The sequence below is a fragment of the Setaria italica genome, chromosome I, assembly GCF_000263155.2.
Source record: "Setaria italica strain Yugu1 chromosome I, Setaria_italica_v2.0, whole genome shotgun sequence".
In the NCBI taxonomy this organism is placed as follows: domain Eukaryota; kingdom Viridiplantae; phylum Streptophyta; class Magnoliopsida; order Poales; family Poaceae; genus Setaria; species Setaria italica.
The window spans coordinates 1,812,350-1,831,470 of record NC_028450.1 but is presented as its reverse complement, the minus strand read 5'-3'; the positions used below and the strand labels follow the sequence as shown (position 1 = coordinate 1,831,470).

The 19,121-nt window shown below is 50.1% G+C and overlaps 2 pseudogenes; one reads left to right on the top strand and one right to left on the bottom strand.

Moving 5' to 3' along the window:
* Positions 1–706: 706 nt before the first annotated feature.
* On the top strand, positions 707–2,419 carry LOC101753698 (annotated as a pseudogene).
* A 14,837-nt stretch (positions 2,420–17,256) lies between these two features.
* LOC101766003 lies at positions 17,257–18,777 on the bottom strand (annotated as a pseudogene).
* Between the last annotated feature and the right edge of the window lie 344 nt (positions 18,778–19,121).

Sequence of the window (19,121 nt, the reverse complement as noted above, 5' to 3'; positions counted from 1 at the left end):
CATATCGCAACAGCATATTCCATGCACCAGGTCATGCCGTCGTTGCCATCCTATTACTCCAATCAACACCAACAGATCTGACTCCACTTCCGACCAGAGCACTCCCTATGTGTTGCACATCTAGAGGAGGGAAACGAGCTCGCGAGCTCGCCGTGCACCATCTTCTCGTCATGTCACAACGGATGAGCTCTCCGCGCACCGCCCTCTCACTCATTGTGTTGCGCCGCGCTGCTCGGTCTGCGTCTGCCACCCACCTCAACTGGGGGAAAGGGAGGAGGAGCTGGGGGAGAGGGACCTCCACCTCCATCTCCACCCCTGTAGACATCTAGAAGCACAACCCCCAGCTCTCGTCTAGAAGCACGCCCCCAGTTCTAGGAGATGCGGGCAGGAGGAGTTGCAGCTACAAGCGGCGGTAGCAAGCGAGAAGAGAGTAGCATATGCATCCGGGAATGAAGAAAGATGGAGACATTAGCAGGTGTGGAAGCAAGCAGCAGTATTAGAGAAAAAATAGATATGGCAGAGAGCGCAAGGTTTGTGGATGAAAACATGCCACGCGTCCACGTCTACGTCCGATATTTCTCGCAAGGTTTGTGGATGAAAACGTATCACGCGTCCACGTCTACGTCTGATATTTCTGGTGGCTCCGAACGGCCGAGTCCTAGCATTTTCGTACCCGAAATCCGCTGGTTCAAAAGTCCACACTCTCCCTACCTGGCTGCCTTCTCAGAACCAATCGCGCGGGCTTCCCATTACGTCTCATACCGGCTGCCCGAAGCACGCGACCAATGGACTCGTTGGCCGGCCCAGGCACCGCGGAGCGGACGGCGCCGCCGCGGCCGCACGTCGTGCTGGTCGCCAGCCCCGGCGCCGGCCACCTCATCCCTATGGCCGAGCTGGCGCGGCGCCTCGTCGCGCACCACGGCGTCGCGGCCACGGTCGTCACCTTCACAGATCTTTCCGCCCCGGACGCCCACTCCGCCGTCCTTTCGTCCCTCCGCGACGATGGCGTTGACACCGCCGCGCTCCCCGCCGTCCCGCTCGACGACCTCCCCGCCGACGCCCACATCGAGACCTTGCTGCTGGAGTTGATCGGCCGCTCCATCCCGCACCTTCGAGCCCTGCTCCGCGACATCAGCTCCGCCGCCCCGCTCGCCGCGCTGGTGCCGGACTTCTTCGGCTCCATGGTGCTGCCTCTCGCGGCCGAGCTCGGCGTCCCGGCCTACCTATTCTTCCCCATCAACCTCACCTCGATATCCCTCATGCGCAGCGCCGTGGAGGTCAACGACGGCGCTGCTTCCGGCGAGTACCGTGACCTCCCCAACACTCTCCAGCTTCCCGGGGGCGTGTCGCTGAGCCGCGAGGACTACGCGGATGGGTTCCGGAACAGCAAGGAGCCGGTCTACGCGCACATCATCGAGGAGGGCCGCCGGTACCGCGCCGCCGCCGGCTTCTTGGTGAACACCTTCGACGAGATCGAGCCCAGCTACGTGGAGAAGTTGACGAAGCAGGCGGCGGACCAAGGCACGTTCCCGCCTGCTTACCCTGTGGGGCCATGCGTCCGGCCAAGCTCCGACGAAGACGGCGCGTTGGCTTGCTTGGACTGGCTGGATCGGCAGCCGGCAGGATCCGTGGTGTACGTCTCCTTTCGGGAGCGCGGGCTCGTTGTCTGTGGAGCATACGGCCGAGCTCGCCGCCGGGCTGGAGGACAGCGGCCACAGGTTCCTCTGGGTCGTGCGCATGCCAAGCCTGGACGGAGAAAACTCCGACTGGGGAAAAAGCCACCGTCGCGCCGAGGACGATCCCTTGGCGTGGCTTCCCGAGGGGTTCTTGGAGAGGACGAGCGGCCATGGACTTGCCGTGGCGGCATGGGCGCCACAGGTGCGCGTGCTCTCCCACCCCGCGACGGCGGCGTTCGTGTCCCACTGCGGCTGGAACTCGACACTGGAGAGCGTGGCGGCCGGCGTGCCGATGGTCGCGTGGCCGCTGTACGCGGAGCAGAGGGTGAACGCCGTCGTCCTGTCGCAGAACGTGGGCGTGGCGCTGCGGCCGCGCGCGACGCGGGCGGACGGTCTGATCACACGGAAGGAGATCACGGCGGCCGTGCGGGAACTGATGGATGGGGAGGAGAAGGGGCGTGCCGTGCGCCGCCGGGCCGAGGATTTGCAGGAGGCGGCGGCGCGGGCGGGAGCGCCCGGGGGGTCGTCCTGGCAGATGCTGGAGGAAGTCGCCGGCAAGTGGAAGGCGGCAGCGCTGGGCAGGCAGAAGCAATAGAAGACATGCGAGCGAAGAGACAGGTGGTGATCGTCGATGTGCATGCGTCATCGACTCAGTGTACCTCGGTTTGTACAACCTGACGGTGAAAATAATGAGTTGTTGTTACAAAATTTAGTTTGTTTTTCCATCTCCATTAAGGTCAAAACCTTAGCCTCTCTTAAAGAAAATATTGATGGGAGACCTGGCGGCCTCGATGCGTTGATCAGCTCATACGGCTCCGCTTAGAACCATTTTACCATGCCCTAATGTGGGATGAATATGGTGAAATTGAATCACTGAACCATGATGCAGGGATGAAGAACTGGACGTTCTAGTAAACAAAGCAAACGCATACTTTCATAACCTACATAAAAAAATCATGAAAATATATAATCTTTAGAAAGAGCGTACAAGTACCTAAGAAGGCCGGCTGATCAGCTGATGCCTGATGCTCTTGAGAAATCATGCAAATAATCTTACATGGCATCGCACACCATTAAAGTTAGAGGGAATTCCTCAATGCCATTGAAATTTCTAAGAATTCCTCACTGCCACTAAAATTCTTCTCTTCCCTTTATTGCCACTATTTTAATTTTTCCTTCCCTCATTTGCCATTCTGTTAGATTTCCCGTCCTAATAGCAACGGAGGAGAGGTCGCCGGAGGGGACGAACTATAGCTGGGAGAGAGGGGGCCACGAGGTGGAGCAGCGCGGTGTCGGGCGCAGAGGGCAGCGCGGAGAGCGCGGCGGAGAGGGGCGTGCCCGAGCACTGGCGGAGCGCGAGCGTGGCGAGGCGGGCTGCCGCGGCGGAGCGCGGGAGCGGGTGCCCGGAGGCGCCGGAGAGGATGGTGGGGTCGGCGCCCGGCACGGCCGACCGCGCCCCGGGCGCCGAGGAGAGCAGCGGGACTGAGGTTTCGGCTCGTGTTCGTGCGCTGGCAGCGCTGCGGCCGAGTGAATGAGCACAACCGCGCCCGGCGCTTTTGATCGAAGTTTTGCGAGTTTGGGTCTTCGCGCAAGCAGCTGCATGGCAAGGCATGGCTAGCGACGTGTCTTGAGCAGCGGCGGCGGAGCGTGAAGCAGGCAGGCAACTGTGTGGCGGCGGCGGGTAGGCAAGTAGAGCAGCTGCAATGAGGCACAAAGATTTTGTCAAACCATCGAATTGTTTGATCATTTTTTAACCAAATTCAAACATGAACTCGTGAAAAAGTTTTAATAGAACCTATAACTGGCAGGGGCGAAGCTAGAGCGTGCACAACTTCAACATTGTATCGCCCTGTTATGAGATAAAGAACGAGTATATATATTTATTTAGAAACAAGAAATGGATAAAAAAAATTTAGACAAAAGAAAATTTCGAAAGTTATATTAATGTCGGGAAAAAAAAACTCTTAAGCGGGTCGTTCCAAAAATTGCTTTGATTACACTCTTTTTTTATTTCATAGTCAAAATGAATTATTTTGAATGAAACTTGATTTCACTCCGGCTTACTCTGAACTCGCTAGTCTCAGATTTTTTTAAACGAACAGGAGAGCTACCGATTATGAGAGCTACCGATTATATAAAAAAAGAGTTTCAGACCGGAAGGAAGAAACAAGAAAAGGAAAAGAAAAGAAAAAAACCAAACTGATCCGGTTGGTTTGACCGGTTGGATTGGGATATCAACGCGGGTAGCCACACCACTTAAAAACTATCACACCCTATCAGTTGGATTGGGACATCAATGCGGCCTCACCACTCCACACGTCACGGCGGCATCCACCAACATCCACGCTCATAATTCGCCGAAACCTCCAGGCGTGGTCCAGCATCGATACGGAACCAACAGAAATAGACTACACCGCACCGAGATGGCCACCACCATATGGAACCCTACGCTGTAGTGCCACTACAACACCACACTCCACCTGACAGAGTGATACTACTGAATCTGGACCTCTCGTAGGATGCCTCGCAGTTGCCACCGTGATAACACAACGCACGGGGGTCTCATCACATCCGCCGTTGGACTCCACCTCACTCTCGTCGCCTCGAAGAAACACCACACATGGGGCCTCGTCACGCCCACCATAGCACTCCACGTCACGGATCTGTTTCTTTTGTCGCTGTCACAGTGGTGAGCAATATTGCCCCGCTCCACAGAAGCTCCATCGATTAAGCCAAGCCGGCACCACAGGTCGACTTCACCTCGTTGCTTCACCCGCGCAATAGTGTCCGCCGCCATGTCAGGAAGCCAGAGAAGTCACTTGCGCCGTCTTCCGACGATGTACCACACCGGGTAGTCTAGCCAGGCTGAGCAACTTGCCGCGGTCCGCTGTAAGCCGAGTTGTCCCACAATACCGTTGCCACAAGCGCCGTCTTCCGACGCAGTCCCACGTCGCACCAACCGTTGCCAAGCACTGATAACCACGCAACAACCCCTGGCCGCCACCATAACTGTGATCGCCTCCATGTGACCTCAGCAACACCCGTCCAGCTTGCCATGTAGCGGAATTCTTGCCACCGGCTACGGTCGTCCATGGCTAATGGACCAGGAAGTTACAAACCGAGATGGGTCTCTAGAGATGACGCCTCTAAGGAGGGCACGATGCCAATGGCGTCATCGTCGCTCGTCCGGAATCTGGACAGAGTTTTCACCCAGAGGACCCCGTATAGCTGGATTGTAGCTCAAAAATGACGCCCCCAATAGGGAGAACGACGCCCTAGGGCACCGCCGTCATCTCTATCAGCAAGAACGCCGGTGGGGGCTTTCACCTGGAGCATCCCAACCCCTGCACGCTCACGGCTCGGCACTCCTAGCCAAAGTTACGGTACCACATCCAAGGCAGCGTCGCCACTGCGCCTCCTCGCACCACGCCGTCGTACCTCCACCTCCGCTCGCTCACCGGTAGTCATCCTCCTCGCGTTGCGCCATGCACCGTCCCACGCGCGGCCTGCGCCTAGCGCCTCCTCCGCACCATTGTCCTCCGCGCTGGCGCCACCTTCGCGCCGCACCCTGCGCCATCTCCACGCCGACATCCTCCACGCTAGCGCCCTCTCCACGCCGCTCTTCTCCACGGGCCGGCGGCGGCCACCGCACCTCCTCCGCATCTCCTCCTCCTGGCGGCCCCTCCTGCCGCGCGCCTTCTTTGCCTTACGTCAGGGCCGCCGCCGCGCCCGTTGTCACACCCAGACCGTCGTCGTCCTCTACCCAGACCGCCGCCACCATTGCTAGCCAGGATGGGTCGGGGCTCGTCCTCCACCAACCGCTGCTCCGACGGCCGCCTCGCCATCGACTTCCTTACCAAGGCGCTCAACTTCCCCTCCTTCCTCCCACCGTGCCTCTCCCTCTCCAACGCCTCGGCAGCGGCGGACGGCGTCGGCGTCAACTTCGTGGTGGCTAGGTTCACGACCATTGAGCACGACTTCTTCGCTAGGAACAACCTCGGCCTCGACAGCTGTTCGCAGTTCGGCGCTTTCCTCGGTGGCCGCATCTGCCTCGTCTGCTCGCCTGAGACCGCCGCTGTCCTGTCTCCACGTGAATCCGTCGTCGCCGGATTTGGCTCCACGGCGCCGGATCCGCCTTCCCGAAACGTCGTCGTCTCCATAGCTGGCGGATCCACCATAACCACTCGTTTCCTCACCCATGGTCGGACCCAGGCAGTGAGACCCCGCCGCCGCCGTCCTGGAGGCCGGCGTGGGCTTCCAGCCAGCGAGGGGAGGGAAGAGGAGGGAGGGGGTGGCGGCGGCGGCGGCGGGGGTGGGCGGTCGCCTCCCGAGCTGCACGAGCGGGGCGACGCTCTGTTCAAATTTCAGTCCAATTCTCTGCTAGTCTCGATTTAAAGTTAGGCAAAAATAAATCAAATTTGAACAATGCTCGACGAGAAAGATATTGGCTTGCTATCCGCCGATGTTGCCTTTGCATCCCCCATGTTGTTATAGTCCACACAACTGCCTTTGCATTCCCCATGTTGTTATAGTCCACACAACTTCAATTTAAGCTCATCAGGTAATACATAGAGATATTATGATGCAATGGTAATCCAAATTTTTTTTATGAAAATGGTAATCCAAATTTCTGACAGAAATCCAGCCATATTCGTCAATGGAGCACATGCATTCCATTTATTTAGAAGAATTAAAAGGGTTAAGAGAGCACTGCATCAACAAATTGGAAGGAGAAAAAAATCATGGAGCTAGCGGAAATGTTGCAGAAATGGAGGAGCTGGAGACAGCATGATCGGAGAAAAAAATCCTGTGAAGGCCGAAGGCCAGCAGCAGCTACACTGGACTCCCCGGCACATTACACAAGCGCACACCGGCACACGCAGATGGCCAGCTAGATGTGGTTGAGCTCCACAGTGACCAGGCGTGCGGTGGTGCACCGTGCACACGTTGGTTTGGCTGGACTAGGCGGAGAACACGAGGTAGAGGTGGAAGAAGAACACGCGCAAGACTGGCGGGCTCAGGCGGCGCACGTCTCCAGGCGCGTGTGCACGGACGTACGGTTCCCCTGCGCCCTCCGCGCGCTCGCCCAGTTTGAGCTGCCGACAGCCGAGCCACCCGAACGACATGGCTGGCAGAGGATAACAGAAGGGAGTGTTGTGGGCCAAGCTATCAGTGAGTGAAACTTAACAGATTGTAGACAGAATGGGAAATGCAAATTTAAAATAGTGACAGCGAAGGGAAGAGTAAAATTTCGATGGCACCGAGGGATCGAAATTTCAATGGCATTAAAGAAATTCACTCAGGAAATCTTAAAGTTACGCTGCAAGTTGCCTGCGGGCTGGCTAATCAGCTAATGCTCTTGATCGAAACGCCATCCATCCGTTGCTTTGAGTGGGTATTTCATTGATCCCTTTGTCAGAATAGGAATAATGTGAAAGATGAGAGGAGATTTGATCAGATGATGGGATGGGTGGGTGGAAGATTTTGCTTTATTTTAATATTGTTTTTTTATGAAACAATAAGTTCGTTGTCAAATCCATTTGAACTATGGTATGGAATTAATATAATAAAATGAGATGCAACAGAAATAATAGTTTACTTCATAAATTATTTCATTGGTCCAATCTAGCAACTAATGGGATTTCCCCTTCTTGTTTCTCCAACGCACAATTTTACTTCTAAGTTCAAATTTATTGGATCGGTAGAGAAATGTAAAGAAGTGTGTTTATAATATCCTATATGAAGCAATGCAAGAAAGAAATTTTTTCATTTTTATATTTAATAATTTCTGTTTTCCCAAAAATAATCACCTAGAAGAAAAATTTGCAAATCTATACCTATATAGCCATTTCAAATGGTTACAATCGTTTGAAATGGCGATACGCTAAAAAATATAGCCGTTTCATTTGGCTCCAAACACCTATATGTTTCTAGCTTAGTTGTCACATCAGCTTATAGCCAAATGAAACGGCTACATGTTTCTGGCATAATGCCTAGTCAGCTTACCGCCGTTTCAAATGACTATAGCCAAAATGAAATGGCTATAAGATTTTTTTTTTTCTTTTTTTCATTCCCCCAACTGAAATGGTAATTTTTTTATAGACTTAGAAAATAAAAATGGTATAAGTTATATTTGTAATTTGACTGCAATTTGAAAAAAATTGTTATATGTGCTACTCTTGTTTTACATTTAAGTAGTTAGCTATCAGGACTGCTATATTTATTTTAGTGTCCAAATAACTTAATGATCTAAACTTTTCAAACATGTTATGTGTGCCTCCCTCCGAAAATCTCGCTCATTACTTGTATCAGTCCCTAGATTAGTTGCTGATAGAGTCATCATCACAGATTAGCATCAAAACAATAAAACATGCATAAAATTATGGAAAACTAGTTTTTCACCTCTACTTAGCGGGGTGTAGCACAGTCGTCCACTCCAATAGGCAGAATAAATTTAGAACCGAGACTTATAACCTGTACAATGAAAGCAAATTTGAGTAGCAAATCCTAGCGTTGGAATTATATAAAATGCAGGGATATCAAGGAAAAGGAAATGAGGTTTGGTTTTATCAAGAAACTCATTTTATGCAAGTTGAGGTGAGTTTTGGATAAGAAAATGAAAGAAAGTACTTTTATGAAGTTGTTGGCCTTGGAGGGGAAATTCCACCTCTATGTTCCCATGTTTTAAAGAGCATCAGAGACTGTCAGGGTCCTCCTAAACTAGCTTACGCCTCGTTCTAAAATAATTCTCTTAGGGCCTCAGCCCTTCCTCACCAACACCCAAGTTATGAAAACACATGATTGCTAATCGATGGGAGTTCTAACTATGTTGCTTGTGACCGTGAGCCTCGGCTATCCAGACAGATTAATGACTCTGTAGAGTTTGTACACTTTACCCATACGTTCGATCAGCCCATACCTTAGACTTAGGTGGTACTGACCTATGAGATCCATACTTGCCCGCATCTATCTCTAGACAGCATTCCCTAGGTCCATCCACCGATATATTGGGGTCTAAGCAAGGGATACTACCGTCCGCCACGTGGATATCATACTGGGAAAGTGCGCACAATGCAAATATATCAAATAGGGTCTCCGACCCTCTCACAGTCAACCCGCGCTAACCAGACCTGGGACTATGCGAAGGTCCTGCTACAGTATACCCGTTGCCCCCCGTGGCCCCTTGAGATGGAGTCCTAGGTTCAGCTAGCGGGGTGTGAATCAAGACCTCACATAAACAGACACCCCTGAAGGTTGTACCTCTATGCATGTATGGTTGCACGTTTCACTAGAAAGACTTGCCCAGTCCTTATAAGACCAAAGTAAGATTTGGGACAGAATCTCCACCGAAGCTACCCATTTACTTCCATGTCCTATTCTTAATGGTTACTAGCTCTATAGACCAGAGTCATGTCCTATTCTTAATGGTTACTAACTCTATAGACCAGAGTCAGCTAATGAAGATAGGATTCTGAGAGTTCATGGGATCAGAGGAAGAGTCCAAGACAAGCACGGTGCCTCCACAGAATAAGGGAAAGTGTGCAGATTTGTTTTAGTTAGTTTTTAGAATAATTGTAACGGTTCATGTTGTAACCGACTAAGACTTTACCTTGCTCAAGGGTATAAATATAATCCTAGGGCGTTATACCAAATAATCATCAATTCATAAATACAATGTTTTTCGGCTTCACGCCACCAAACCCTAGGAATCATCAATTCATCAATACAATGTTTTTCGGCTTCACGCCACCAAACCCTAGGAGTAGGAGTAGGAATAGAGTAATTTTCTCGATGAGTTCCTTCTAGTGAGCAGGACTGCATCGGTTTCGATCTCCGACGAGCTTGTAAGTACTGTCATTGTCAGTCATTACGTTATCTGTATCAAAACTTTCTCGATTAGGTTCGATATTTTGATCCTCTTATCGTAAGGCTAGTTATCGAGTTTGCTTGTTTTAATTAAGTCGAATTGCATCAATCCCTTAGTTGTTTTGAGCGCTCACCAATTATCTAATCATATCAGCTAGTTTGATCTTGCATGCTTTAATTGCTTTATATTTATTAGATCCTATAGGTCTTTATCCTTGCCCCACATATTGCTAGCCCTCGGATCCTTAGCGTTAGACTACTGTTGTTGATCAGCCGATGATATCTCAGTCCGTCCAATCCATCCCTCTTAGTAGTAGGCTGACGTCATCGAGCCGATAGCTACGTGTGCGAGGCCTTGTTATCATGTTCTAGTCTCTTAAACTACTAGATTAAGTTATTGCCTTGCCATACTGTCTCGATTAGGTTCGATCTATCAGCTCATGATACTAATATAATCTGTAGTTTAATTGATGAAGGCATGATGAACAAGTCATCTGTTAATGGCTATTGTTTTAATGTTGATTTTATCATAGCCTGTCGACTCGTGTAGCTGATGGCACTTGCCATTAATTGTCCTCTTTATTACATGCACCTTATGATTATATCCGATGCATGTTTTACAATGGTGTTTATTCAAATTAATGCCATCCGTGAGTCCGTAGGCTTCACAACTGATGGGCTCAAGAATTTAACGTTTACCAAGCTTCCCCTTGTGAATTGCAAGTCAAATTGACTCGCACGCCACGCACCTTCGCGAGCCGATTGGAGCCTACACTGGAGTTAAGTAGATCTCCCAAGTTCTCACGTGTAGCTGATGGAAGAACCTGAAGACCAGATTTTGTGTCAATAGTTTGTTCATTTTAGCCTTAACACGAAAACTCACACCTTTTTAGGTTTTCCATAAAAAACCATTATATTTGTAATGTTCCTAAGAATTCTATTTCTCAATGACTCTCGATCATCGATCTAGTCATGACCGGGGTCATTGTTAGGATTTATGGTTAGAAATGGCTTCAAGTCAAGGTAAGAAGAAGAAATAGAGGTGGGTTGCCCTTAGGGTTTTCGAAAAACATGCAGGTCAAGTTATATTCTTGGTTTATTTTTATATTTAGAAAAACAAGACAAAAATATGATCAAGGAGGTTGGTGCAAGGACTTGCCTTCATTGATGATCCTTATACGCTTCCTAGGTTGACTAGGACCTTGGTTTCTCACCTTCTGGATCTTTAGCTTCTTGTCGGAGCCTAGTAAGGCTAATGTGACCTAGGTCTTCTAGACGGCCGGACCTTCGGCTTTGTTCCTTCTGGATCCTTGGCTTCTAGATGGATCTTGGTCGTATCCTTGGTTCGAATAAGCATACAAACATACAATCAATTCTAGCAATCAATAACTAAGGAAATTGAAGGGAAATGGATGATGGGCATTTTGGGAATTATATGGTTTCTAAAGGATAATTCCTAGATCGTTGATGAACAATTCATTAATTATATAGAAATATTTCTAAAAAACCAGTGGATAGGATAGTTGGATATCTAAGAGAATTCTAAGAAATTAAGAATGGAATTTCTAGAGTATTGGACGAGCAGCATAACGGCTAGGGTTTTATCTATATCTAAGGTTTTGGTTGCGCAGCATAACGATTGGATTTTGGGGTAGACTAGGGTTTTGGATAGATCCTATAGAGGATTTGGGTGCTGACCGGCGAGCATTAGATTCAAGGCTAGGAAACTTGCACAACAGTCTCGGCTTCAACTCGGGGCTCAGCCCTACGATGAGTGAAGCTGGGCAAGTTTCCTTGGAAACGGGTTTGCACAGAGCGACGGGCTGGGTGCCGCTACGGCACTAGGTTTTAGGGCTTAAGAGCTTGCGCGACGGATACCACTTCGACCTAACCTTGGTGCTAGCAGATAGTCACGTGGCAACAGGTGGGGTCAAGCAAGATCAAGTGGAATGAAAACCAGAGAGCTTGCACGACGGACTCTCTTTGACCTGACCTGATGCTATGAGTAAGTCGCACAGCGACAAGCAGAGCTGGGCAAGATTAGGTGTTGAGGAGGGCTTAGATTACATCTTTGTCTTCTCAAGCTCATCTCCCGAGCTTGCGCCTATGGCAAGAGATGATTGATAGTGACTTGGATGTAACCTGGTTAAAAGGATAGCTTAACTAGTCTGTAGCCGTCATGTAGACCTTTCCAGGGCGGGGGATGCCTATTGTAGGAAAGGTAACATCGACGACAAGCTAGCCAAAGGATCATATGAGGTGCAAATGCAAAAGTAAGGGTTGGAATAGGTTTAGATGGCCCTAAGATATTTAAAGAAATTTTCCTAGGATTTTTAGAATTGAATTGGATGGAAAAGCAATTTTTGGTGTACACATAATAGGGTTTTTCTATTATGTAAGAGCTAGGTATTTTGGAAAAAGGCTTGAACATGATGAACAATGGATAAGGAAGGCATGGACAGGTTTAGAATATTTCCAAGTATTTTGGTGAATTTTGGTGAATTTTTGGAATAGTGAAAGGGCTCTAAGTAAAGGTTTGTGTACACTAATCGGGTGCAGCTAGCAATTTCGCACAGGCTGACGCGCGAGGGCTGCCCAGCGCACTGTGTTGTGCGCCGCGCCCATGGGGCTGGTAGACTACACAGCCTGCGCATGCGGTCCACTACACCGCGTCCACAGGCGGTATGGCAAGGGAGCTGACGTTGTGGGGCGACGGCGTTAGCGCCCAGGCCCGCGCGTGAGATTAAGAGAGAGAGCGGGAACGGCCGTGGGGCTCGTCGGAGACACACCAGGAAGGCATTCTTGGTCACTGCCAGCTGTGTGGCTTGCGCCAAGAGAGAGAGGAGAGTGAGGCGAGGTCACTCGAGGGGTTCGGAGAGGGATGGAGGAGGGGAGGTAGCGCGGCCGCGAAGTGGCAGAAGCGCGGCCGTAGTAGTGGTGGTGGTGTGCTACAGGGAGGGCTCGGAGAGAGCTATTTATAGGTGAAGTGGGGAGCTCGCGTGGTGGCCACATCGCGCGGAGGGATAAGGGTGGGGCCGACGTGGTTGAGAATGGCGGGCTTCATGCACGACAGCTAGGGAATGAGGACGACGAAAGGAAGGTTGGGCGATGCACTAGCGGAAGAGGATAGGGGATGAAGGGGGTGAATGACCTTGCTTGCGAGCAAGAGGGAGTGCATCGGTGCAGTGGCACGGTGGAGAGTGACGGCGGCGGCGGCACTGTAGATGGCCACGATGGGGAATCGGGCTAGCGAGGGGCGCAGGTTAGCCAACTGGGCCGAGGCGAAACTCCCATAGGTGGATTGGGCCGGCGTGCACGGTAAATGGCGGGATACGTCGGGCTGGATACGAAAACGTGTTGGAAATGGGTTGGCGGCCGGTTAGAGTTTAAAAAGGGTTTTATTTTATTTAAAAGGGTTTTGGAGTTCAAACTTGAAGTAGATTTCAAATTTTAATGGAGTTTGAAGTGGGGGCTCTGATTGGACATAGAATTGGGGCTTTTTTTGGAAAAGATGCTAGGATCATTTCTTATAGAGTTTGAAAATTAATTTTGGAGATGAAGGTTTAAAGGAGTTGATAAAGAAAGGATTTGGTATAAATAGAGTCAAGGGTTTAAGTATTGAATCGTAGTAATATTCAAGGGGAATTTTAGGTAGAGTCCTTGATGAAGTTAATATTTGAATAAAATTTAAATATTTTTCCTAGGGTTTTGATGTTTAGACTTTAAATTTGAATGATTTTCTAAAGGAATTTTGGCATAGGGTTTTTTATGGAATTAATATTTGAACAAAATGTCAAATATTATTACATGAAGAGAATCATCAAGGAAATATTCCTAGAGCAACCAAATGCAACACATATGTTATTATTTTATGCAAGATTTATCTATAAAAAGGTTTTGAATATTTGGGAAAAGAAAAATATTTTTAATTTAAATAAAAAATTAAATAAAAGTTTGTATTTTTAAATATTTTAATTAGCAGGGATTACGGTCTACCCCACTTAAGGGAATCTCGTCCTCAAGATTGAGAGGTTAGGAAGAAAGGTTTTAAGGGGGTCTTGATTTCTTCACGGTCATTGTACCATATTACTTGTACCATGGTGTTCTTCGGGAGTTTCTTATACCATTCTCGTGCCATTTTCTTGTATCCAATGTTTCCTTTTCCTTATCAATCTTCTGAGCGTAGGGGTGTCAACTTGGATACTCTTGAAACTTTCAGGGAATTTGTCTTTTATATCCATGGGATGGGAAGTCTTATTTTTCTTACTCATTTTCCATTGTTCCCTAATTCACCCAACATTTTAACCACCTTGTGTTGCATGGTGGATATTTTTTTCTTGTTTTGTTTTGACCCTCAAGTTCCTAAATCTTGATATCCTTTTCCATCTAGGTTACTACCCCACTTAAGGAGACTCAAATTAGGATTCCATTTAATCTAATATATGATTTCTCTTAGATACTTCTATATCTTTTCTATATCTTGTCATCCAGGAATTACTATACTCTTCCAGGTTTTCCTCTTACCTGGATGGTTACATATCTTCCCGTGAGATGTACCAAATGTACCATTGTTGAGTTAATATTTACAAGTACCATTGTTGATGACAGTTAGCATGCCAATTTGTGAACCGCAAGCGTACGAATCAGTTGTAGCTTTTTTCTTAGAGATTCCCCCAAGGTTTACCAATCCATGAAATAAGGGATTTGCACGCTTAACTAAGCACTAATCAGTGTAATCGAAAGCTCTTTGTATAAGACATGATTGTGCTAACAAAAGAACTAAGCAGTTGATATCAAGCAGATAGAGAGTAGAGGGTGCAGACAAGATAGATTAAACGCTTCTCCTAGGGATCTAGGATCACTTGTAGATGCAACTGCCATGCATGAAATAACTAGAGCTAAGTGTTATCGTGAGTGTATATGAACCATGCCCAACACTTTCCCTCCTGCAATACTGTCACTATGCAGGGGTACTCAACTATCGGGACAAGAACACGGCATGATGATTGGTAAGCAATAAAGCAACCCAAAGTAGCGCTAGCCAGCCTTTGCATCAAAGAGCATCATCAAGATATGAATGATAGCAAAACATATCTTAAACAAAGGTTCGGCGATTACAAATCAACATCTCCATACAACCCCAAGAATAAACAGAGGTATTACCCCATGATCTTACACATGTTGAAATAAAAGTGGGTAAAGAACGCCCTGTAGATCAACTGGACCAAAGACGTCAACGAACAGGGGTAGGAAAGCCCCAGGCTGATCGGCCTGGGCACCTCCAAGCTAATCGGCTTGGAGGTTTTTGCCTCCCCTGGTGCTCCTCTTCGTGTGGCCTCCTAAAAATCCAATCTTCTCTTCATTTTTTCTTCTTGTGGCGACGGTGGATGGTGTTCTCGTGGTGTTGCCTCTCTTCTCCAATTCTCTCCTCCTTGATGTTCATGAGGGGATATTTATAGTCCTTCGTAGGTGGTGACTCTGGGTCGATATCAGTAAAAAAACCCTAGACAATGTCATAGACTTCACACTAAAGAAACGGGAGATCAACCAGGCCCTAGAATGGGCTAGGCCAATTGGCTCAGAGGGTCCCAAGCCGATCGTCCTGGGCCTTTCTAGCCCTCCTGGTCCTTTCCTTCATCATGATGGCTTCCCTCGACGACCCATGTCCAAATTTCCATTAAGCTCTTTATGCAAACCCCCTTTATTATGTTGTATTTCTTGCTAAAATACAATATGCTCCAAAATACAACACATATGCAATAATGGGGTTATTTGAAGTGCCAAGTGGCGGGTTATTTCAACCCCCTTTACTATGAATGAAAATACTAGTTAAATAACATTAAAAGTGTGTAAATAATGAGCGTCAACAACCATCCCTGTGTTATATCATGGGTTGGCATCCATGGGTAACATACCGATCCTGTGTTACCATTTTCTTATGGTACCTACCCCACTCATGGTGAGGTAACTTCATGAGCTTCTGTTTTCTTTGGATATAGTAAGGGTTATGTCCATGTTGAATAATTGACCATTTATTCCTTATAAACCCTTGCTATATATGCTTCCGACTTTCTAAATTTGGTATGGTGATTCTTCGATCATACATGATGACTTTTGTTCAGTCATCGCTATATTTTCTATCCTTTGGGTTGTCTACCTTGGTCTTCCAATAGGTTTCTATTGCCTAATACTTCTCCTTTGGATTTGTAATCGGAGGTATATTATCTAGGGTTGTAAACTTGGGTGACCACTTCTCATCATAAACTTGGTATGATGATTTTTCTGAGCATCTGAGTGATAAGTGCTCTTTCCAACATTTAGCGGTGCTCATGATTCTTTTGGCTATGATATCTCTTTGACAATCAAGGTGAACTTGGGTGGTTTTGTCCTTGATGATTGTGGCTGGGTTACTCCTTGTATTGAGAAGTTTGCGTGTCTTGACGATTAGACTCTAGATTGATTACTTCCCATCAAGAGGTGGGTGGAGTGGTCCATTGGGCTTCTTCTTCCAATAGCCTTCAGGGTTTCACCAACTTAGAAATTCTAGTACCTAGGGTTTTGAATCCTTTTTATCTCTTTCTTTATTTGTTTCCTTAGCTTTAAGAGTATTCCATTATATTCTCCGTTAAAATTCTTCCAGGATTTCGAACCTAATCCATTTGAAACGGCGGCAAGCTGATGTGGCAACGATGCCAGAAATATATAGCCGTTTTATTTGGCTATAACCATTTGAAACGGTGATATGTTTTTAGCATGATTGCCACGTCAACCTGAAACCTGGCTATATAGGTATAGATTTGCAAAGTTTTCTTCTAGATGATTGTTTTTGAAAAAAAACAGATATTATTAAATATAAAAATGAAAAAGAATTCCAAGGAAGCACAATTTTAACGGATCGCATCTCTCTTGGGCCGAAGCTACGAAGCAGGCCAGATAGCGTCCCGTAATTCGGGCCGTACAAAGTAGGCTGATCAGGTGGCCCATCAAGGTCAATGATATTTCATTTTTCTCACGCCCATTTTATCTGCTGCTCCTAGCCTCCCTACTAGCTCGGGCAAAACAATCCTGCGAGGGAACTTGTAAATAAACTCTTGACGAACTTCCACTGCTAAGAATGGTCAGCCACCTCCGATACCGCCGTTGAGGTACGCTGATCTCCGGCTCTCCGCCGGCGGCGGGAGATGTCTGCCGAGGCTCCGATAGATTTTTTTTTTTTGAAGCGGCCGGCATTACTACCCGGCATGTATTGATATAGAGGAGTTTAAAAACTGTACAGAATCGAAGAAAAAGGCCCCGATAGATTCTCACTAGGCGAAAGCCTCCGGATGCTGTCGTTTGCCACCACCAGGCACACGGCTGCATATCATATCCAGTGCAGTGTTCTTCAATTCTAGAATTTGATTGATCCCTAGGATAGTAGGATACACACGTTGCCCGCGGTTTTTTTTTTCTATAGACCGGAAGGCAGATGAACACTGCAACGATCTGAAGCAGCAGCAGGCGCCGTCCTCGCCTGCTGCTCCTCTAGCAACGAACAGAGCAGACCGCCTCACCAAAACAAGCCTTTACCATTCACAAACTTCAACCACGCACCAACAAGTAGAATGCCGGTTTTACCAAAAAAAAAAAACAAGAAGAAGACACAAGTAGGATGACGGTCACAAAGGGCCATCTCATCACGTGACATCATGGGCATGTACACCGTACACTTCTGCTACTGCCGCTCCTTCGCCATGCCAAGCGCCACCGCCTTCCACTTCCACCTGCCGGCGACCTCCTCCAGCGCCCGGCGCGACGAGCCCTCGGGCGCCCACGCCTTGTCCGCCGCCTGCCGCAGGTCCCCCGTACGCCACAGCACGGCGCGCCCTTCTCCCGCTCCATCAGCTCCCGCACCGCCGCCGCGATCTCCTCGCGCCCGACCAGCCCGTCGTCCGCGCGGCCGGCGCGCGGGGCGCAGCGCCACGCCCGCGCTCTCCGACAGGACCGCGGCGTTCATCCTCTGCTCCGCATCCAGCGGCCACGAGACCATCGGCACGCCGGACGCGACGCTCTCCAGCGCCGAGTTCCAGCCGCAGTGGGACACGAACACGGCCGTCGCCGGGTGGGACAGCACGCGCGACTGCGGCGGACATGCCGCCACGGCGAGGCCACGGCCGCTCGTCCTCTCCAAGAACCCCTCGGGAAGCCACGCCAAGGGATCATCGTCCTCGCCGCGACGGCGGCGGCTTTTCCCCGAGTCGGAGTTTTCTCCGTCCAGGCTTGGCATGCACACGACCCAGAGGAACCTGTGGCCGCTGTCCTCGAGCCCAGCGGCGAGCTCGGCCGTCTGCTCCACAGAAAGAGCGCCGGCGCTCCCGAAGGAGACGTGCACCACGGACCCCGTCGGCTGCCGATCCAGCCACTCCATGCATGGCGATGCGGCTTCTTCGTCGGAGCTCGATCGCACCAACGGGCCCACCGGGTACGCCGGCGGGAACGTGCCCTGCTCCGCCGCCTGCTTGAACTCCTCCACGGCCGCGGGATCCATCTCGTAGAAAGTGTTCACCAAGAAGCCGCCGACGGAGCGATACTGGCGGCGGTAGTCCTCGACGAGGAGCCCGTACGCCGGCTTCTTGCTGTTCCGGAACCCGTCCGGCATGTCTGCCCGGCGCAGCGACACGCCGCCAGGAAGCTGGAGAGGATCCGGGAGATCGCGATACTCGCCAGCGGTGGCGCCGCCGTCGTTGAGCTCCACGGCGCGTCGCAGGACGTAGAGCGCGCTGAGACTGCCGGGGAAGAAGAGGTATCCCGGTACGCCGAGCTCGGCAGCGAGGGCCAGCACCGATGCGGCGAACAAGTCCGGCAATAGCGCGGCGAGTGGGGCGGTGGTGGCAACGTCGCGGAGCAGGGCGCGGAGGCGCAGGACGGATCGGCTGATCAGGTCGGAGACCACGGTCTCGACGCGGGCGTCGGCGGGAAGGTCGTCAAGCGGCACGGCGGGGAGCACGGAGGTGTCGACGCCGGCGTCGCGTAGGGAGGAGAGCACCGCGGAGAGCGCGTCGCCGTCCGGGCCGGCGAAGGCGACGAGCGTGGCGGGGAGGCCGGGGTGCGCGACGACGCGCCTTGCCAGCTCGGCCATCGGGATTAGGTGGCCCGCGCCGGGGCTGGCGACCAGCACGACGCGCGCCCGCGCGCCTGCGCTGGTTGTCGACGACTCCATCATCGATCGTTGCGGGGAGTCGTTCTCGTGCGCCATTCTCCCTTGCTTGATCTTTCGATGGGAGCAGCGCGACCTCGTGCTGTATTTGGTTCAACGACGACAGGGGTGGATGGGTGGCGGCGGGATGTACACCTGCCTAGCGGCTAGCGCGAGGTCGGCCGGTGACGGTGAAGGCTGGCAGCCTAGCGGCACGTGGCATACGGGACTTGGGCAAGTATCACACGAGGAAGGGCCCTGCAGCGTGCAGCATCGACTGGGCCTGTATTTGGTTCTTTTTTCTCGGCCAGGACAACAAAGCTAATACAGAAAGCCCATTTGTACGATACCACTCAAATACAAGCCCAGGACGCCAGCATCCATTTGCAGTTCTAGACACCACT